This window comes from Aotus nancymaae, unplaced genomic scaffold, assembly GCF_030222135.1.
Source record: "Aotus nancymaae isolate 86718 unplaced genomic scaffold, 86718_ANA_hifiasm-v0.15.2.pri h1tg000040l, whole genome shotgun sequence".
Lineage (NCBI taxonomy): Eukaryota > Metazoa > Chordata > Mammalia > Primates > Aotidae > Aotus > Aotus nancymaae.
Genome location: NW_026988454.1, coordinates 92,765,639 through 92,788,359, shown reverse-complemented (window position 1 = coordinate 92,788,359; position 22,721 = coordinate 92,765,639). Strand labels below are relative to the sequence as shown.

Below are 22,721 nucleotides of genomic sequence, written 5' to 3'. Positions count from 1 at the left end.
CCAGCCTGGCCAACATGGTGAAACCCCGTCTCTACTAAAAATTAGCTAGACGTGGTGGTGCACGCTTGTAATCCCAGCTACTTGGGAGGCTGAGTCAGGAGAATCGCTGGAACCCGGGAGGTGGAGGTTGCAGTGAGCCAAGATCGCGCCGTTACACTCCAGCCTGGGAAAACCAATACCTTTCAGCCCATCTGAGCCATATTATTGTGCATTAAGGGTAGTCACTGGCCACGAGCATTTTCTCACGGCAGAGATCATTTTCTGCTCTCGCTCGGGCCAGGGCTGGGCCGGAAGCCCGGAGAGGGACTGGAATGCCGGTCCCGGGGAAGCCCCGCGCGCCCCGAGGCGCACCCGGTTTCCTAGGAAGGGAGCCTGGGGTGGCAAGGCTGGCGCAGGTGGTCCTTGCCCCGCGCCAGTTCGCCAGGCCACGTCACTGGCGTTTCTCCAGCGCTGGGTCACCTGCGGGCCGGCGGGGTCCCGCGGCGGACAGCTGGGCGGCATGGATCCCCGCTCGAGTCTCCCCAGCGTCAGGTCGCCAGAGTCCGCCCTGCAACTCGCCCCACCTTGAGGTCACTTTCTTCCGCCCTCTGATTGCGGAAGGAAGGGCCGGGAGGAAGCAGAAAACCTCACGGGGCTCCGGGTGAGAGTCAGTTTTTGCCACTGTGAGCTGGTCTCTAAGACTTTTTAAGTCTCAAGTCTTTCTTCTTCTTCTTCATCTTCTTCCTCTTCCTCCTCCTCCTCCTTCCTCCTCCTTCTTCTTTTAAATCCCTTTTCCCCAGACCCTATGTTTTCAACATGATCATAAGCCATTCCCCGCTCCCCTGTGCCTCTACAGCTCATCCAGTATGCTTTTTACTGTCTTAAATAAAGCGGTAACAGTAACGATGTTGAGGCTTGTAAACGTGTTTTGGGGTCATAATCTAAGGTGGTATTTGCTGAAGATTTTTCTTAAACTTGCTCATAACCATTTCGAGTGACTAACTTAAAATACATTGTAAGTAAACATCACCATGACCCCTTTTAGGAAGAAAAAGATTTCAGTTATTTACATAGTAGCAAGGCAAACAAGAATAGTTCTTTGAGGTACATAATTGTGATTCACCAGGCTTTCAGTATAGGCTAATCACTCTGCTATTAGTCTAATTTAAAGCAGCCTTAAGTAGTTACATTTTGCCATGGCCTGCCACGTGAAAATGATTTTTAAATCTTTTTATCTGCTGTAGCTACCTCTGAAGAAAAGATGATGGCTGGGCACAGTGGCTCACACCTGTAATCCCAGCACTTTGGGAGTGCAAGCTGGGCGGATCACCTGAGGTAAGGGTTCGAGAGACACCCTGTCTATACTAAAAACACAAAAATAGCAGGGAGTGGTGGTGTGCACCTGTAATCACAGCTGCTTGGGAATCTGAGGCAGGAGAATCGCTTGAACCTGGGAGGAGGAGGTTGCAGTGAGCAGAGATCCTGCCACTTCATTCCAGCCTGGGTAACAGAGTGAGACTCCATCTCAGGGGAAAAAAAAAAAAGATTTTTAAAGGGGTATTTTAGAATGTGATTAAGCCAAGAATGTGATCAGTTCAAGGAACTATTTGGACTGAGAATCCAAATAAAAATGGCGCGTTAGTGTGACAGGCACTGTTCTAACATTTGCAATATTTAATATAATCCTACCACCTACATTGTATAGATGGAGCAGCAATGGGCAACAGACAGTTTATGCATAATAAGCAAATAAGACATATATTCTTTTCTAAAGTTTTACCCTTTGTTTGGCACAAAATGGTAAAATTACAATATGCCACCTTGCTTTTTTTTTACCTAATACAGCTTGGTGATATTTTCTCGTGAATACATTAGGGCCCAGCAGAGCAGGATTGGAAGCCGGGTAATCTGATCAGAAAGCTAGTCCTAACCCTTACCAGCTGGCTGAGGCAGCCTGTATAATGAAAATATCAGTGGCATTGGTGTCAGAAAATTAGGGATTTAGTCTTTGCTCTTCGGCTTAGACCTTGTGACAGCCCAGCAGTTCTGAGTACATCTGTGAAATGGGTTGGCTCAGCCAGGAGTGATGGCTCATGCCTGTAATCTCAGCACTTTGAGAGGCTAAGGCGGGTGGATCACAAGGTCGGGAGTTTGGGACCAGCCTGGTCAACATGGTGAAACCTCATCTCTACTAAAAATACAAAAAATGAGGCAGGCATGGTAGCCTGCGCCTGTAATCCCAGCTACTCTGGAACCTGAGGCAGGAGAATCTCTTGAACCCAGGAGGCAGAGCTTATGGTAAATGGAGATCAGTCATTGCACTCCAGCCTGGGCAACAGAGCAAGACTCTGTCTCAAAAAAAAAAAAAAAAGAAAAGAAGAAAAAGAAATGGGTCGGCCTCCTGAGTAGCTGGAACTACAGGCACTTGCCACCACACCTGGCTAAAAGTTTTTTATTTTTCGCAGAGATGAGGTTTCACCATATTGGTCAGGCTGGTCTCAAACTCCTGACTTCGTGATCTTCCTACCTCGGCCTCCCAAAATGTTGGGATTACAGGTGTGAGCCACCTCGCCCGGGAGCTTTTTGTTCCTACTTAGTACCTAGGTCGTAATTTTAATATACAATGACATGAAAACAAATGGGGGCTCTTTATTAGTACAAAAGGCAGCGTTTCTACAGGGTTTTTGGAGAAAGCCTGTTCTTAATTGATATGCCAGTGACACCAACTTGAGTCAGTAGAGAAAATAAACTCATTGGTATCTTTTTAATTGTAAGCATTTTTACATAGGTAATACGTATACACTGTAAGAAATTGTACAGAGGTTATACAGTGAAATGTTACTCTCATTTTAGTAGTTTAAAGGAAGCCTGAAGAATACGCCAGGGAAACTGAGAAAACTAAAGATAGTTCTACTGCTGCTCTCATAATTCCAAAGCCAGGGCCTACTGGGATAAGTGCTCTCTTACTTGGTACGAAGGAAAAGATTTTCTTCTCTCACTGTTTTTTTAGTGAGTGTATTTATTATTTTATTGCTACATTAGAAATGAAAATAAACTGTGAGAAGCTGAAAAACATGCAACTTCATGAGGATTATGAAGCAGTGGAAGCACTCATAGAAGGTTAAAATTGGCTTTTCCATAGGAGGTGCAAAGACTGTACACACACAGGTCATCTTTGGTTAGATTACTGGCAGCATCTGCCATGTGGAATTTATGCACCAATGGGAAGATTTTCGATGTTTTGTTTTGTTTTGCTTTGTTTTGTTTTGAGATGGAGTCTTGTTCTGTCACCCAGGCTGGAGTGCAGTCGCACGATCTCCACTCACTGCAACCTCTGCCTCCCAGGTTCAAGGGATTCACCTGCCTCAGACTTCCGAGTAGCTGAGATTACAGGCATGTGCCACCATACCTTATTCATTTTTGTTTTTTTTTTTTTTTTTTTTTTTTTTTGAGACGGAGTTTCGCTCTTGTTACCCAGGCTGGAGTGCAATGGCGCGATCTCGGCTCACTGCAACCTCCGCCTCCTGGGTTCAGGCAATTCTCCTGCCTCAGCCTCCTGAGTAGCTGCGATTACAGGCACGCGCCACCATGCCCAGCTAATTTTTTGTGTTAGTAGAGACGGGGTTTCACCATGTTGACCAGGATGGTCTCGATCTCTTGACCTCGTGATCCACCTGCCTTGGCCTCCCAAAGTGCTGGGATTACAGGCTTGAGCCACCGCGCCCGGCCTTTTTTTTTTTTTTTTAAGACAGAGTCTCACTCTGTCACCCAGCCTGGAGTGCTGTGGCAGGATCTCAGCTCACTGCAACCTCTGTCTCTCGGGTTCAGACGATTCTCCTGCCTCAGCCTCCTTAGTAGCTGGGACTACAGGCAACGCGCCACTACACCTGGCTAATTTTTGTATTTTTAGTAGAGATGGAGTTTCACCATGTTGACCAGGCTGGTCTTGATTTCCTGACCTCGTGATCTGCCTGCCTCGGCCTCCCAAAGTGCTGGGATTTTAGGTGTGAGCCACCGCGCCCTGCCCCATTTTTATATTTTCATTAGAGACGGGTTTTAGCCATGTTGGCCAGGCTGGTCTAGAACTCCTGACCTCAGGTGATCCACCCACCTTCGGCCTCCCAAACTGTTGGGATTACAGGTGTGAGCCACCAAACCCAGCCCCCATCATATGATGTTTGTATATCCTCTTTCTCCTGCTGAATACTTTCCTTGGAAGAAAGAGTTTTTTTTTTCTGCAATGTTAGTTTTCTTCAGTTTTGACCTGTCAAACTTCACTTCTGACAAGTCTGGGTTCATCACTCATCTTGATGAAAAGAAAACCTGAAGGCTTCTAGACTGGTGAAAGGCTAGTCTGAGACCACTGTTCACTCTGGACCAGGTTAGAGTTCCTGAGCAGAGCCCAATAGTTGTAAGCCTAGTAGCGGGGCTTCCTCACTCACTATTCATTTGTGAATGCATATTTTATAAATAATGTCAGTTTTCAGTATTTCTTTATCTTCATAGCTGATATGGTTTACAGAGCACTTAACTAAGAGACAAGCTGAAATATATTCGTAGTCCCAGATAATTTCTTTATCAGAGTGATCTTGAATAAATCACACTGGAAGTCATTATTTCATAGTAAAATAATCTAACATCTATTTCATAGAACTGATCATAAGGATTAAATAAGATAATAGACCAGACAATGCAAACCATTTTTACAAATGTCAGAGCTCATTATACTTAGAAAATAATCCTTAGCCACCGCACCCAGCCAGCTCTTTTAAGCAGAAATCTGTTTAAAATATAGAGAAATTGGCCAGGCGTGGTGGCTTACACTTGTAATCCCAGCACGTTGGGAGGCTGAGGTGGTCGGATCATGAGGTCAGGAGTTCAAGACCAGCCTGACTAACATGGTGAAACCCCGTCTCTACTAAAAATACAAAAATTAGCTGAACTTGGTGGTGTGCGCATGTAATCCCAGCTACTCAGGAAGCTGAGAGGCAGGAGAATCGCTTGAACCCAGGAGGCAGAGGTTGCAGTTAGCCGAGATTAAGTCACTGCACTCCAGCCTGGGTGACAGAGTGAGACTCCATCTTAAAAAAAAAATGTAGAGAAATTTACTCTACCAATTCTCAACATTTATCCTAATAATGAGTACCATTTAGTGAATTTCATTTAAGTATTAGAACTATAGATTCACCAATCTATGCAGGTGTTATACATACATGTGACAATGTGTGTTCTGTAAGTGGCAAGGACTTCTGAATTATGACATTCAGTATATGTTGGTGCTAGGCACGGAAGCTTGTGCCATTAATTCCAGCTACTCAGGAGGCTGAGGTAGGAGGATCACTTAAGGCCAGGATTTTGAGGCTGCAGCGAGATATGATTGTCGTAGTCTGGGCAACAGAGTGAGACTATCATGTCTGAAAAAAAAAAAAGATGATGGTAATTGTGCAGGACTTCTGAAGTAAGTCTTTATTCATTTATCCATCAAACATTTATTGAGCATCTGTTCTGTGCCAGGCACTAGGAGAGAAAAAGCAGACTCTGCTGCATGGCCCTGGAGAGGTAGGGGAAGGAAGACAAATAGTAAACAGATAACTCCAGGAGAGCATGAGTGCCAGAACCAGGTATGCCTAAGGTGCTTTTGAGCACTCAGGAATATCCAGACTCAGGGAAGGGACGAGGACAGCAGCAGGCAAAGCTTCCCAGAAGGCAGAGTCTTACCTGGGTTTGGAGGATAGCAGTAGGGAAACCTTCTCAAAGGACAGAAAGTCTCACTTGGGTTTGGTATGAACTGTGGGCATAAGCCGGTGAAAGGAGGCTCTGAATGCGGGAGGCTATGGAAGTGACTGCTCTAGGAAAGAAAGTGGGAGGAAGAATTTACTCCTACACAGACAGGAACAAACAGCAAAATGGAGCTGTCTGGGGGCATTCACCAAGGTATTTGGTCTGTTTTAAGCTTCAGATCCTTTGTCTGTAAAGAGCAGATTATGATAACTATTTTATAAGACTGCTGTGAAAATTAGATAAGGAAAGTATTGCAAGTGCTGAGCAAGATTTTTTGCACCAAGTTAGAATAGTCATTGGCAGGAAGTTTTTGTTCATTTTTGTTTCAATCCATTGTGTTTATTATTTATTACTTTAAGAGCAAAGAAACTCTGAAGTTAGAACATCTTCACTTATATTTCTGTTGGCTCTACCACAACCAGAGGTAGAATGTTTAGCAAGTGACTTAACCTCACTGAGCCTCAGTTTTCATATCTATAAAGTGATGATAAGGATAAATAATATCTACCCATAGGCCTGTGTTAAGAATTAAATGAGACAATCAATGTAAAATAATATAACCCAGTGCTGGACATGTAGTAAGCATTCAATAAATTTTAATTGTTCTTTGATACTTTAATTTTTTGTTATTTGAGATTCCTTATTAACTATCATCTTATTATAGAATGAAGTTTCTTTATTAAGAAAATGCCATAATGGCCGGGCGCAGTGGCTCATGCCTGTAATCCCAGCACTTTCGGAGGCCGAGGCAGGTGGATCATGAGGTCAGGAGTTCAAGATCAGCCTGAACAACCTGGTGAAACCTGTCTCTAAAAAAAAAAAAGAAAAGAAAATGCCATAATGACCTTGCCTTGAGCTCTGTGTTTAACATTCCTGCATTTCAGGTTTTCTTATTAATTTTCCTATAACCTGCATTTTCAGAATCTTAAAGATGCTGTTGGCTGGGCATGGTGGCTCATGCCTTTAATGCCAGGTTGAGGCAGGCAGATCAGTTGAGTCCAGGAGTTCAAGACCAGCCTGGGTGACATGGCGAAACCTGTCTTTATTCAATTTTTTTAAGAAAGAAAGAAAAAGAAAGAGAGAAAGAGAAAGAAAGAAAGATAGATAGATAGATAGACAGATAGATAGATAGATAGATAGATAGATGGATGCTGTTTTGGTCCACTTGGGCTGCCATTACAAAATACCTTAGACTAGGTAACTTATAAACAACAGACGTTTGTTATAGTTCTGGAGGCTGGGAAGTTCAAGATCAAGGCACTAGCAGATTCTGTGTCTGGTAAGGGCCTGCTCTGTTCTTCAGAGATGGTGCCTTTCAGCTGCATTCCTGCATGGCAGAAAAGTCAAGGGGGTTCCCTCAGGCTTCTTTTTTTTTTTTTTTTTTTATTTGAGATGGAGTCTCACTCTGTTGCCCAGGCTAGAGTGCAAAGGTGCAATCTCGGCTCACTGCAACCTCTGCCTCCCGGGTTCAAGCAATTCTCCTGTCTCAGCTTCCCAAGTGGGATTACAGGCGTGTGCTACCACACCAGGTCCTGGTTTGTTTTTATTGTTGTTGTTGTTTGTTTGTTTGTTTGTTTGTTTTTTGAGATGGAGTCCTGCTCTGTCATCCAGGCTGTAGTGCAGTGGTGCAATCTCGGCTCACTGCAAACTCCAACTCCTGGGTTCAAGTGATTCTCCTGCTTCAGCCCCCTGAGTAGCTGGGATTACAGGCACCCACCACCATGCCCAGCTAATTTGTTTGTATTTTTAGTGTTAGTAGAGATTTTTCACCGTGTTAGCCAGGCTAGTCTCAATCTCCTGACCTTGTGATCTGCCTGCCTCAGCCTCCTAAAGTGCTGGATTACAGGCATGAGCCACCACACCTGGCCCTGGTTTGTTTTTTTTGAGACAGAGTTTTATTCTGTCACCAATGCTAGAGTGGCACAAAAGTAGCTTATTGCAGCCTTGACCTCTTGGACTTCAAGCAGTCCTCCCATCTCAACCCCCCAGAGTAGCCAGGACCATAGCTGTGTACCAACACACCTGGCTAATTTTTTAATGTTTTGTAGAGATGGGCTCTCACTGTGTTGCCCAGGCTGATCTCAAATTCGTAGGCTCAAGCTATCCTCTGGCCTAGGCCTCCCAAAGTTCTAGGATTACAGGTGTAAGCCATAAAGCCTGGCCAGATGTCATGTTTTAAATAATTATGGATGAGGCAAGAGGATTGCCTGAAGTCAGGAATTCAAGACCAGCCTGGACAATATAGTGAGACCCCATCTCTACAAAACATTTTTTAAAATTCGCTGGGCATGGTGGATGATTGTACCACTGAACTCCAGCCTAGGCAACATGGTGAGACACTATCTCTAAAAAGATAAAATATAATGTAAAAATACTAGTTTGGCCAACATGGCAAAACCCCATCTCTACTGAAAGTACAAAAATTAGCTGGGCATGGTGGCATGCACCTGTAATCCCAGCTGCTCAGGAGGCTGAGGCAAGAGAATTGCTTCAACCTGGGAGGCAGACGTTGAACTGAGCCAAGATTGAGCTACTGTACTCCAGTCTGGGTGAGAGTAAGACTTTGTCTCAAAAAAAAAAAAAAGAGTAAAAATAAATAAATAATTATGAACATCATAAAGTTAGAAATATTAAGGAAAACAAGTTTGTTTTTTTTTTTTAAAAAAACCTAAGATTTATTTATTTATTTTTTTGAGATGGAATCTCACTATGTCGCTCAGGCTGGAGTGCAGTGACGCGATCTTGGCTCACTGCAACCTCTACCTCCTAGGTTCGAGCAATTCTCCTACTTCAGACCACTCAAGTAGCTGGGACTACAGGTCCCCGCCACCATGCTCGGCTATTGTTTTTTTTTTTTTTTTTTGTATTTTCAGTAGAGACGGGGTTTTGCCATGTTGACCAGACTGGTCTTGAACTCCTGACCTCAGATGATCTGCCCGCCTCGACCTCCCAAAGTGCTGGGATTACAGGTGTGAGCCATTGTGCCTGACCAAAAACCTAGAATTTTTAAAAAATGAAAAGCAGGCCAGGCGCGGTGGCTCATGCCTGTAATCCCAACACTTCGGGAGGCCAAGGTGGGTGGATTACCTGAGGTCAGGAGATCAAGACCAGCCTGACCAACATGGAAAAACCCCGTCTCTACCAAAAATACAAAATTAGCCAGGCGTGGTGGTGTGTGCCTGTTATCCCAGCTGCTTGGGAGGCTGAGGGAGAAGAATTGCTTAAACCCGGGAGGCAGAGGTTGTGGTGAGCCAAGATCATGCTATTGCTTTCCAGCCTGGGCAACAAGAGCGACACTCTGTCTCAAAAGAAAAAAGAAAGAAAAGCAGCATAAACAATCACTTCTAATTCTAAAATCCTGTCATGTATTTTCTAAGATTGTCTTCTTTATTCTTTTTAATTTTTTTCTTAATTTTACCTCTTGAATTGTTGCTATGTCATCGCCTTTGTTTATCTAGTACCATCTGCTTCTGCTGTATCTATTGGCAAGCTGTGCTTGCTGCAAAAGGAACTTTGCAGATTTAGTTTTATAAAACGCCCAGCTATTTCACATGTCACACACTCATCAATGAAAAGGGAAAACCAGGTCTCAGTAACTAGAAAATCACTATGGTAAGCTCTTAGATCATCTTTTTTTTTTTTCCTTAAAATGAAGCAAGAATCTGGAAGCCATCATGTGAATACAAACTACTGACAATTCTCTTTACTAATTTGTTTTTGTTTTTGTCTTTAAGACAAAGTTTCGCACTTGTTGCCCAGGCTGGAGTGCAATGGTGCAATCTCAGCTTACTGCAACCTTCGCCTGGGGATTCAAACGATTCGCCTGCCTCAGCCTCCTGAGTAGCTGGGATTACAGGTGCCTACCACCATGCTTGGCTAATTTTTTATATTTTTAGTAGAGATGAGGTTTCACCATCTTGGCCAGTCTGGTCACGATATCCTAACTTTCAGGTGATCTACCCGCCTCAGCCTCCCAAAGTGCTGGGATTACAGGCGTGAGCCACCTTGACCAGCCTCTCCATTAATTTGTATATCTATCACCTGGGACCCACTGTAAAATAACTACTACTGTTCTTTTTTGGATAGTACTATATTATTTTATTATTTTCACGCTTGAGTTCATTAATTCCACTTAAGGTATACCAACCTTTGCTCTCAAGATCTAGAATAATAAACTCTTCACTTTTGAAGACAGTTTAATTTTCATGTAGCAAAAACCACTAATTTTACAGGTGAGAAAGTGTCGGAATTACTGAGCGATTTGCCCAGCGCTCATGTGGCTGAAGATCAAGCCTGCCCGCCTTCTGGCTTCCATTTTTGGCCTTCAGTGAGTAAAGCAGTAGGGATTAAAGGTGTACGTTTTAGAGCCAGGCTAGCTGAGTTCCAAGCCCAGCTCTAACATTTAATAGCTGTGTGACCTGGGGCATATTAAACTCTTTAAGTCTCAGCTTCCTTATTTGCAAAATGAAGATAATATTTCTTATTTATAAAGTTATGACAAGTTAATACACGTATTCTAAATTATTTACATTGTCTAAGTATTAACTATTATGTTTTGTTCATTATTCTACCTCCAGAGCCTAAAACAGTACCTGCACAATGACTGTTTGTTAAATGAATAATTGAATGGTTAAAGGGTAAGCTGCCTCCCTATGCCATCATTGACTAGTTGAGTCAAAAAAATTTTTTAAGATATCCATTTCTGTGGAAGGATGGTTCTCACTGTCAGATATCAGTAGGTTAGTTTGAGTTACAGAAGTAAGTGAAAGCTGTAGGTAGGACTACTTTTAAGATTTTTGGTCTACATTAATATGTTATGGAGAAATAAAATGGCTGAACATATCACAAATTTAGTGAAGGAGAGATTCAACCCAGTAAGTGAAACCCAAGCAAGATAGTAAGACTTCGTTTAGGCACATTGTAGTCATCAGTCAGACTGGTGAAAACAAAAGATTAAGAAAAAACTCAGCTGGGCTCGGTGGCTCATACCTGTAATCCCAGCACCTTCAGAGACTGAGCTGAGAGGGGAATGCTTGAGCCCAGGAGTTCAAGACCAGCCTGGGCAACAAAGTGAGACCTTATCTATACAAAAAATTAGCTGGGCATGGTGGTATGCACTTGTGGTCCCCAGCTACTTGGGGAGCTAAGGTGGGAGGATCACTTGAGCCCAGGAGGTTGAGGCTACAGTGAGCCATGATTACACTCCAGCCTGGGTGACAGAGCAAGACCCTGTTTCAAAAACAAAAACAAAAACAACAAAAAACTCCTTTTGGAGGGCAGTGGCCAAGTCTGTCAATGCTACCTGAGGAGTGAGAGCTGTTATATTCCTTCCTTTTCCACTTTACATTGCAACCAATAAAGATGGTCTGTAACATTAAAAAAAAAAAAAAAAAAGGAAGGGAAGGGTAGGGAAAAAGAAAAACCTGAAAGTGCTCAGAGAAAAATATACTACGTACAAGGGACGCATTACCTACCTGGGAGCAATGATTGAAGTGACCGCTTCTTATTAGGAATATGGAAGCTAGGAGGTAAATGAACATCTTAAAGTACTGAAGGAAAAAACCAAATCTGTCAACCTAGGACTCTCTATCTAGTAAAACTCTCCTTCACAAATAAAGACAATAAAATCACAGTGAGATACTGCTACACACTCACTAAAGTCGCTAAAATTAAAAAAGACTAACAATATCAACTCTTGGCAAGCAATTAGGAGTCTTACACAGCTGGTGAGAATGTAAGATGGTACACTGTCTTAGGAAAACAGTTTAGCAGTTTCTAAAAAAGTTAAACATACATCTACCATATGACCATCGATTCCACTTTCAAGTGTTTACCCAAGAGAAATGAAAGCATATATCCAAACAAAGAATTGGGCCAAAATGTTCATAGCAGCTTTATTTGTAATTACAAAAATGGAAATGACCCAAATGTCTATCAACGGGTGAATGGAAAACAAATGGTGGTATATCCATGTACTAGAAAACTACTTAGCAATAAAAAGGAATGAACTATTGATACATCCAACAACATGAATGACTTTCAAAATAACTGTGCTGGGCAGGGCATGGTGGCTTATACCTGTAAATTCCAGCACTTCAGAAGAAGCCCAAGGAGGGAGGATTGCTTGAGGCCAGTCATTTGGGACGAGCATGGGCAATATAGCAAGACCCCCATCTCTATTTAAAAATGAAAAAAAGGCCAGGCATGGTGTCTCACACCTGTAATCCCAGCACTTTGGGAGGCTGAGGTAGGCAGATCACCTGAGGTTGGGAGTTCAAGACCAGCCTGGCCAACATGCTGAAACTCCATCTCTACTAAAATACAAAAATTAGCCAAGTGTGGTGGCTAGCACCTGTAATTGCAGCTACTTGGGAGGCTGTGGCAGGAGAATGACTTGAACCTGGGAGGTGGAAGTTGCAGTGAGCCAAGATCGTTCCATCACACTCCAGCCTGGGTGATAATAGCTAAATGCCATCTCAAAAATAAATAAAATAATAATAAATAATAAATCAGCCAGGCATGGTGACTCACACCTGTAATTCTAGCACTTTGGGAGGCAGAGATGGATGGATCACTTGAAGTCCAGAGTTCAAGACCAGCCTGGCCAACATGGTGAAACCCTGTCTCTACTAAAAATACAAAAATTAGCTGGGTGTGGTGGCTGGTGCCTGTAGTCTCAGTTACTCAGGAGGCTGAGGCAGGAGAATCACTTGATCCTGGGAGGCGGAGTGAACAGAGATTGGACCACTGCACTCCAGCCTGAGTAACAGAGGGAGACACCATCTCAGAAGAAAAGGGCTGGGTGCGTTGGCTTACCCCTGTAATCCCAGCACTTTGGGAGGCTGAGGCAGATGGATCACTTGAGGCCAGGAGTTTGAGACCAGCCTGGCCAATGTGGTGAAACTTCATCTCTACTAAAAATACAAAAATTAGTTGGGTGTGGTGGTGTGTGCCTTTAATCCCAGCTACTGAGGAGGCTGAGGAAGGAGACTTGTTTGAACCCGGGAGGCAGAGGTTACAGTGAGCTGAGATCATACCATTGTACTCCAGCCTGGGTGACAGGGTGAGACTCTGTCTCAAAAAAAAAAAAAAAAAGAAAAAAAAATGCTTAATTAAACTTAGAAAACATGATTCCATGAAAACTGGGAAATAATACATGTTGTTTTGATTAACTATCATAAAATGTAATCACTATATGAACATTTTCCCTGCATAACAGTTTTTACTGTATGGATGGCCACAGGAGGGTAAGATGGGAAAAGTACAAGACTCAAGCCTGGCTGCTCCAGCTCCTCCTACAGGTCTCATTTCACAGCTGCCTTCTCAGAGTAATCCTCACTGACTACTGCATCTGAGAAGGTCCCCTGTTGGCTGGGCACGGTGGCTCATGCCTATAATCTCAGCACTTTGGGAGGCTGAGGCAGGAGGTTCATGAGGTCAAGAGATCGAGGCCATCCTGGCAACATAGTGAAACCCCATCTCTACTAAAAATATGAAAATTAGCTGGTTGTGGTGGTGCATGCCTGTAATCCCAGCTACTCGGGAGGCTGAGGCAGGGGAATGGCTTGAAACTGGGAGGCAGAGGTTGAAGGTTGCAGTGAGCCAAGCCTGTCCACAGAGCAAGAATCTGTCTCCAAAAAAAAAAAAGGTCTCCTGTTATTTTCCATTATAGCTGCTTCTTTGTTTCCTTCTAAACACTTACCACAACATGTAATTATCTTATTCATTTGACTATTATTTTAGCTTTGTCTCCTCTACTAGAATTGAAAATCCAAAGCAAAGATCTTTCCTTTTTTTTTTTTAAACCATGGTATCCAGTGTGTGGTGCATAGTAGATATTCAGTAGACATCTGTTGAATGAATAAATAGGGAGGGAATCTGGGAATGCAGTCTGCTTCTCCTCAAGTACATTTATTTCACTGACATATATACATTGTCTTCAGTTTTAAGTATGAAAACCTGCCCTTCCTTTGGTATTAAAAATAATTTCATAGTTTGTATGTTTTCCAGCTGTCTTCCTAATGTGCCTTGGTCTTCCTCTGTTTTTTTTTTTGAGATAGAGTTTCGCTCTTGTTGCCCAGGCTGCAGTGCAATGGCACAATCTCAGCTCACTACAACCTTTGCCTCCCAGGTTCAAGTGATTCTCCTGCCTCAGCTTCCTGAGTTAGCTGGGATCACAGGCGTGTGCCACCGTGCCTGGATAATTTTGTATTTTTAATAGAGATGGGTTTCACCATGTTGCCCAAGGTGGTCTCAAACTCCTGACCTCAGATGATCAGCCCACCTCAGCCTCCCAAGGGATTACAGGCCTGAGCCACCGCACCTGACCGGTCTTTCTCCTTTTCTAATTTGGACTTGCACTTTGTTTTCTTGCTTGTTTTTTTTTTTTTTTTTCCCAAAGAAACAGGGGCTCATTCTGTCGCTTAGGCTACAGTGCAGTAGCGTGATCATAGCTCATTATAACCTCCAACTCTTGGGCTTGAGGGATTCGCCTGCCTTAGCCTCCTAAGTAGCTGGGACTACAGGCCCACACCCAGCTTCTTGCTTGATTTTTTAAAGTTTGTCTAGAAGTGAGGGGTTCACCCAGGCCCTGGTAGAGATAGGGAACATACTTAGAAATTGTTGCCTTGCTGTCTACTTTGCAAATAAAGAATGACATTTTCATGTGGCCTAACAAGAAGAGTTGGTCACACTTATAACTAGGACTGGCTTAAAGACAAGTAAGGGATGGCAAGGGCTGAAGGGACTCGTTGAGAACAGAGATATAACCATGTTTATTTATCATCCAATCATCAATCCATCCCCTTTTTCAGTAACTATAGTATTTACTGATCTCAGACTCAGACAAGCACCATTCTACATGTTTTATACATATTAACTAATTTAATTCTTACAACGACTATACAAGTAAGTACAGTTATTATCCCCAGTTTATAAATGAGAAAACTTATGGCCTGGTGTGCCAGCTCATGCCTGTAATCCTAGCACTTTGGGAGGCAAAGGTGTGTGGATCACCTAAGGTCAGGAGTTTGAGACTAGCCTGGCCAACATGGTGAAACCCCATGTCTACTAAAAATAGGAAAAAAAAAAAAAAAAAAAAAGCGCCAAGCATGGTGGTGGGTGCCTGTAATCCCAGCTACTGGAGAGGCTGAGGCGGGAGAATTGCTTGAACCTGGGAGGTGGAGCTTGCAGTGAGCCAAGATTGGCCATTGCATTCCAGTCTGGGTGACGAGAGAGACTCCGTCTCAAAAAAATAAAATAAAATAAATGAGAAAACTGATAAGCATCTATTAAACATTATTGTTCAGTGATCAATAATGAGATATGATCAGATAATCATTATAGAGTCAGATAATGCAGTTTACAAAAAAAGCTATGATAATTTTCCAAATTATTTTTGACACATAATGATGATAGAACAGTATTTAAGCAAAATTACAAGTACTGGGCTGGGCTGGCTGGCTCACACCTGTAATCCCAGCACTTTGGGAGGCCGAGGTGGGCAGATCACCTGAGGTCAGGAGTTGGAGATCAGCCTGGCCAACATGGTGAAACCCCATCTTTAAACAAACAAACAAACAAACTTACATATACTGTTTTAGGATTATGGAAAGTGTTGTTGCCATATAAATTATACATTTTAGGATGAAGTCAGTGCTAAACAGAAGAAATAAAGTGCTGTGGCTGCAAGAAGGACGCTGGGGGAATGGAAAGAACCCAATATTGGGGTTGGAGAGACTTGACCCTGAATCAGCTCTCTTTTCCTCAGGAGCTCTGTGATTGATCTTGGGCTTAAGTTTCTATGATTCTCGAGTAAGAGTAATGAAGCCTCTGGAGGTCTTGTGAATTCCCCAAATTAAGCTGTGCCCTTCTCTGTGCTTTTCCATCACTGTTTGCAATGTCTTGCATATCATTTGCCACATGAAAAGTACCTTTATTTTTTATTTTATTTTATTTATTTATTTATTCATTCATTCATTCATTCTTTCATGAGACAGTGTCTCGCTCTGTCGCCCAGGCTGGAGTACAGTGGCATGATCTCAGCCCACAGCAACCTCTGCCTTCTAGATTTAGGTGTTTCTCCCACTCAGCTCCCGAGAAGCTGGGGCTACAGGTGCCTGCCACCATGCCTGGCTAATTTTTGTGTTTTTTAGTAGAGACGAGGTTTCACCATGTCAGCCAGGCTGGTCTTGAACTCCCGACCTTAAATGATCTGACCACCTCCACCTCCTACAGTCCTGGGATTACAGGCATGAGCCCCCGTGCCTGGCTAGAAAGTCCCGTGTGTGTGTGTGTGTGTGGCCAGGCATGGTGGTTTATGCCTGTAATCTCAGCACTCTGGGAAGCTGAGGCCAGGCTGGTCTCGAACTCCTGACCCACCCACCTCAGCCTCCCAAAGTGCTGGGATTACAGGCTAGAGCCACTGCATCCAGGAAAGTTCTTTTTTAAAATTAACTTTTTCTTTTTTTTAGAGACAGGGTCTTTCCCTGTAGCCCAGGCTGGAGGGCAGTGGCACTGTATGCCTGAAACTCCTGGGTTCAAGTGAAACCCACTGCCTCAGCCTCCTGAGTAGCTGGGACCACAGGGGCATACCACCATGCCTGGCTAATTTTTTTAGTTTTTGTGGAGATGGGGGTCTCACTATGTTGCCCAGGCTAGTCTCGAATTGCTGGATTCAAGTGATCCTCCCACCTCAGCCTCCCAAAGTGCTAAGATTACAGGCATGAATAAGCCACAATACCCACTTGTCTTAGTTTGTAAATATACATGAATTGTACTGACTATTTGATAATTGTCTCCTTCTCCCCTTGCCCTGTTGGCCTCAAGAAAGCTAGGACGAGGTAGATGTAGATAATGGTTCACCACTGGATTATACCTGGGGACTTTCATAGAGAATATGGGTCTTGAAAGATGCAAAGGAGGCCAGGCGCAGTGGCTCACACCTGTAATCCCAGCACTTTGGAAGGCTGAGATGGGCAGATCACCTGAGGTTGGGAGTTCAAAACCAGCCTGATCAACATGGAGAAATTCCATTTCTACTAAAAATATAAAATTAGCCGGGCATGATGGCACATGCCTGTAATCCTAGCTACTTGGGAGGCTGAAGCAGAAGAATCGCTTGAACCCAGGAGGCGGAGGTTGCAGTGAGCCGAGATTGCACCATTGACTACAGTCTGGGCAACAAGAGCAAAACTCTGTCTCAAAAAAAAAAAAAAGAAAGAAAGAAAGAAAAAAGGCCGGGCACAGTGGCTCACGCCTGTAATGCCAGCACTTTGAAAGGTTGAGACGGGAGGACTACTTGAGCCCAGGGGTTTGAGACCAGCCTAGGCAACATAGCAAGACCTTGTATCTATGAGGTAAAATGGATTTTCCTCTAATAAAGACCACTTTCTATTTCATGGAAGGATGGACATGTTTGAAACTTAATTCACCAGTTTAAATAATATTTAATTATTCAAAAATATTTTTAGTTTATTTATTTATTTTTTGAGACAGAATCTTGCTCTGTTGCCCAGGCCAGAGTGCAGTGGCATGATCTCGGCTCACTGCAACCTCCACTCCCCAGGTTCAAGCCATTCTCCTGTCTCAGCCTCCTGAGTAGCTGGGACTACAGGCATGTGCCACCACACCCAGCTAATTTTTAGTAGAGTCGGGGTTTCACCGTGTTAACTGAGCTGGTCTCAATCTCCTGACCTCGTGATCTGCCCACCTCAGCCTCCCAAAGTGCTGGGATTACAGGCATGAGCCACATGGCCCAGCCCCTTAATTATTTTAGTTACATTTTCTATTTAGTTACACCGCACCCAACCTTTAATTCTTTTTTTTTTATTATTTTTTGAGAAGGAGTCTCACTCTGTCACAAGACTAGAGTGCAATGGCGCAATCTTAGCTCACTGCAACCTCTGCCTCCTGGGTTCAAGTGATTCTCCTGCCTCAGCCTCCTGAGTACCTGGGACTACAGGCACGTGCCACCATGCCTGGCTAATTTTTGTATTTTTAGTAAAGATGGGGTTTCACCATATTGGCCAGACTGGTCTCGATCTGTTGACCTCATGATCCACCTGCCTAGGCCTCCCAAAGTGCTGGGATTACAGGCGTGAGCCACATGGCCCAGCCCCTTAATTATTTTAGTTACATTTTCTTGGCAATTTAATTATATTTGATTATCCTGTTTAACCCTGTTTAATTGACTGTTAGATTTCAGGGATAGATAATGGAAACAAACAAAATGTCTTTGCACATTTAGCTATTCTTAAGTTGTTTCTTGATTGGGCATGGTGGCTCACACCTGTAATCCCACCACTTTGGGAGGCCATTGCAAGAGGATCACTTGAGCTCAGGAGTTCAAGATCAGCCTGAGCAACATAGGGAGACCCTGTCTCCACAAAATATAAAAATAAATTAGCCAGACGTGATGGCACACCTGTGGTCCCAGCTACTTGGGAGGCTGAGGCAGGAGAATTGCTTGAGTCCTGGAGGTTGAAGCTGCAGTGAACTGCAGTCACACTGCATTCCAGCCTGGGTTACAGAGAGCTTGTCTCAAAAAATAAAATAAAATTATTTCTTGTCATTACTAAGCATACATTTGAACTTCTGAGGTTAATAGTATGGGGCTCCTTTTAGAAGTAAACAGATTACTGAATCAAAAAATAATTAGGCTGGGTGCGGTGGCTCACGGCCTGTAATCCCAGCACTCTGGGACACTGAGGCAGGTGGATCATTTGAGCCCAGGAGTTCCAGACCAGCCTGGGCAACATGGCAAAATCCCATCTTTACCAAAACAAAAATAAAAAGTAGCTGGTCGTGTTGGGGAGCACTTGTGGTTCCAGCCACTTGGGAGACTGAGATGGGAGGATCACTTGAGCCCCTGGGGCAGAGGTTGCAGTGAGCCATGATTGTGCCACTGCACTCCAGTCTGGGTGACAGAGCAAGACCCTCTGTCTCAAAATAAAATAAAAATAGAATAACTAAAATATACAACTATTAATATAGAAAAGGTACAATATCAAGCTGAAAATAGCAAACAAGTTCCAGAGTAAGGAATAACTAGAGTAGGACTGTTCGTGAAAAAAAGAAAAAAGAGGGTATAATGCTGTGGTCGTATAACTCAAGAGTTTCCAAAGGACCGTATTAGAGATTGTAAAACACTATTAAGCTGCAGTCACTAATTTCTACCTTAGTCCATCTTTTGCCTTATTTTGTTAAAAAAAAAAGGAAATCTTAAGTTTAAAACTCTTAATAAAGCCACAGAGCTTTTCTTTTACAATTCTTATTTAGAAGTTAAGGGGAGGCCAGGCACGGTGACTCAAGCCTGTAATCCTAGCATTTGAGGAGGCTGAGGCGAACAGATTGCTTCAGCCCAAGAGTTCGAGACCAGCCTGGGCAACATAGTGAGACCCCCCCCATCTGAAAAAAACCCAAAAAATTAAAAAGAAAAAAAAAGTTAAGGGGGAAAGTTTTTAATCAGAATGCATAGCTGGTTGGTAGGAAATCAACACAGCCTTGTTATAATACTGTCTAAAGCCCAGATTATTGAAATGCAAATATCTGCATTGAAACAACTGATCTCAACATAAATGTGATTGCTTTGTTCTGGGTTACAGTAATTGCTACATTGTCTTTTTTGGGATTTATGAGTGACCCTATGTATTGTTTGAAGATTCGTGTGAGAGGCCGGACGCAGTGGCTCACGCCTGTAATCCCAGCACTTTGGGAGGCTGAGGTGGGTGGATCACAAGGTCAGGAGTTCAAGACCAGCCTGCCTAACATGGTGAAACCCTGTCTCTACTAAAAATACAAAAGTTAGCCAGATGTGGTGGTGTGCACTTGTAATCCTAGCTACCTGAGAGGCTGAAGCAGGAGAATGGCTTAAACTCAGGAGGCAGAGGTTGCAGTGAGCTGAGACTGTGCCATTGCGCACCAGCCTGGGTGACAGAGCAAGACTCCGTCTAAAAATAAATAAATAAATAAATAAATAAAAATAAATAAAAGGATTCATGTGAAAGCAAATGAAAACATTTGACATTTCACAAATTAAAACACTAGTTTTATTGCAGAAGGCTGCCTTAATGCTAGAAGGCTAGAAGGCAGTCAACAGGAGTGATCACCCTAAGACTGGAGAAGATAGAGCTGCATGGAGAATAGGCAAATGTTTGCACCATTCTCATAGATCCTGGGCTTCTTTTATCCTAGACATTTCATAATTCATTATATAAGTGGCTATTTTTAGAGCCAGGTCTGCCTGTTACAGAGGGTTTTCTTTTCTTCTTAGACAGGGTCTTGCCATGTTGACCAGGCTACTCTCAAACTCCTGGGCTCAAGCAATCTTCTTGCCTCAGCTTCCCAAGAAGCTGGGACTGCAGACATGCACCACCATACCTGACTTTTTTCTTCTTTCTCCTTGTTTTCTCCTCCTTCTTCTTCCTTTTTCCTCGTCTTCTGGCTCACTGCAACCTCTGGGCTCAAGTGAGCCTCCCACCTCAACCTCCCAAATACCAAGACTGCAGGTGCGTACCACCATGCCTGGCTAATTTTTCTCTTCTTCTTCTTCCTCTTCTCCCTTCTCCTTCCTCCTCTGCCTCCTCCTTCTTTTTTCTTCTTCTTTTTATTTTTTTGACAAGGTCTCTCTCTGTTGCCCAGGCTGGAGGGCAGTGGCATGATCCTCAATCAGTGCAGCCTTGACCTCCTAGGCTTAAGTGATCCTCCCACCTCAGCTTCCCAAGTAGCTGGGACTACAGAGTCACACCACCCCACCTGGTGTGCATTATTTTCTCTTTTTTTTCTTTGTTTTTGTAAAGATGGGGTTTTGCTGTGTTTCCCAGGCTGGTCTTGAACTCCTGGGCTCAAACAATCCTCTTGCCTCAGCCTCCAGAATCAATTTTTTTTTTGAGACAGATTTTCGCTCTGTCACCCAGGCTGAAGGGCAATGGTGCGATCTTGGCTCACTGCAACCTCCCCCTCCTGGGTTCAAGTGATTCTCCTGCCTCAGCCTCCTGAGTAGCTGGGATTACAGGCACTTGCCACCACGCCCAGCTAATTTTTGTATATTTAGTAGAGACAGGGTTTCACCATATTGACCAAGCTGGTCTTGAACTCCTGACCTCAGGTGATTCACCTGCCTCAGCCTCCCAAAGTGCTGGGATTACAGGCGTCAGCCACCGCACCCGGCCCTCCAGAGGCAATTTGCAGACATTCTTACATCTCCCTCTCTACCTCCACACCTCTTTTCAACAAAATCCCTATTCTTGCTGAAGTCAGGAGTCTTTTAAAAATAAATAAATAAATGAAAGCCAGGCTCAATGGTTCACATCTGTAATCCCAACACAGGTTCAAATGAGCCAAGGGAGGAGGCTCCTCTGAGCCCAGGAGTTGGAGACCAGCCTGGGCAATATCTCTACCAAAAAAAAAAAAAAATTTAGCTGGTCGTGGTGGCACGCTGTAGTCCCGTAGTCCCATCTACTTGGGAGGCTGAAGTGGGAGGATCACTTGAGCCTGGGATGCCGACACTGCAGTGAGCTGTGATTGCACCACTGCACTCCAGCCTGGGCAAAAGAACAAGACATTATTTCAAGATAAAAAAAAATGAGTGAATTTTATGGCATGTAAATTGTACCTCAATAAGTTGATTTTTTAAAAGATGAAAGTGTCTCAACTACTCATCCTTCTTCCCAAATCATTGTAATTCCTTTGGCAGGATGCTGTTCAAATATCAAAGTCTTGGCCAGGTGCGGTGGCTCACGCCTGTAGCCCCTGTACTTTAGGAGGCCGAGGTGGGTGGTTCATGAGGTCAGGAGTTCAGGAGTTCAAGAACAGTCTGGCCAACATGGTGGCCAACTCCATCTCTACTAAAAATACAAAAATTAGCCAGGCATGGTGGTGGGCCCCTGTAATCTCAGCTGCTCAGGAGGCTGAGGCAGGAGAATTGCTTGAGCCTGGGAGGTGGAGGTTGCAGTGAGCCAAGATTGTGCCATTGCACTCCAGCCTGGGCAACAGACCAAGACTCTGTCCACCCCTCCCCCACCAAAAGACCAAATTCTTATCTAAAAGCCCTTCAGGGCCAGGCATGGTGGCTGAAGCCTGTAATCCCAGCACTTTGGGAGGCCAAGGCAGATGGATCTTGAGGTCAGGAGATTGAGATCATCCTGGCCATGGTGAAACACTATTTCTACTAAAATACAAAAAAAAAAAAAAAATTAGCCGGGCATGGTGGTGGGCACCTGTAGTCCCAGCTAACCAGGAGGCAGAGGCAGGGGAATCGCTTGAACCCGGGAGATGGAAGTTGCAGTGAGCCGAGATTGTGCCACTGCACTCCAGCCTGGTGATAGAGCAAGACTCCATCTCAAAAAAAAAAAAAAAAGCTCTTCAGATCATTAAGTTACCACGTGTTTATATGTGCACAAAAGCATTCTATCTATATATATGCACAAAGTTTAACTGAATTTATAGGCCTCCAGTTATGTTTTAGTGACATATAATGACTATATTGGACCTGGTTCGATGGCTCATGCCTGTAATCCTAGCACTTTGAGAGGCCAAGGTGGGTGGATTACTTGAGCTCAGGAAATCGAAACCAGCCTAGGCAACATGGCAAAACCCTGTCCGCTACCAAAAATACCCCAAAAAATTAGCTGGATGTGGTGGCACACGCCTGTAGTGTCAGCTACTCAGGAGGCTGAGGTGGGAGGATCACTTGAACCCAGGAAGCAGAGGTTGCAGTGAACCAAGATCGTGCTACTGCACTGCAGTCTGGGTGACGGAGTGGGATCTCCATCTCAAAAACAAAAAAGACAATATTGCTTGAAATCACATTACCAGTTTTCAGAATCGAAAGCTTAAACAGCCTCTTTTGAATAAACAGTGATGGAAAAGAAATTCTTAGAATCCTGTAGAAAGAAGGAAATAGCGTTCATATTCCTCTCATCACTACTCCATTTCTCCTAGTTCCTGATTTATTTATTGTG

General features: G+C 43.7%; 1 long non-coding RNA gene across 2 annotated transcripts in view; it reads left to right on the top strand.

The window, feature by feature from the left end:
* LOC110568137 (uncharacterized) overlaps positions 1-22,721 on the top strand; it is a 58,581-nt gene that overhangs the window by 2,364 nt on the left and 33,496 nt on the right. The window contains exons 1-2 of one of the 2 annotated variants that reach the window (XR_010336702.1): positions 590-640; positions 1,224-1,314. This is a non-coding gene — a long non-coding RNA (uncharacterized LOC110568137). Of the gene's footprint in view, positions 1-589; positions 641-1,223; positions 1,315-22,721 lie in introns of those variants that run through there. The other variant, XR_010336703.1, reaches the window with a different exon arrangement.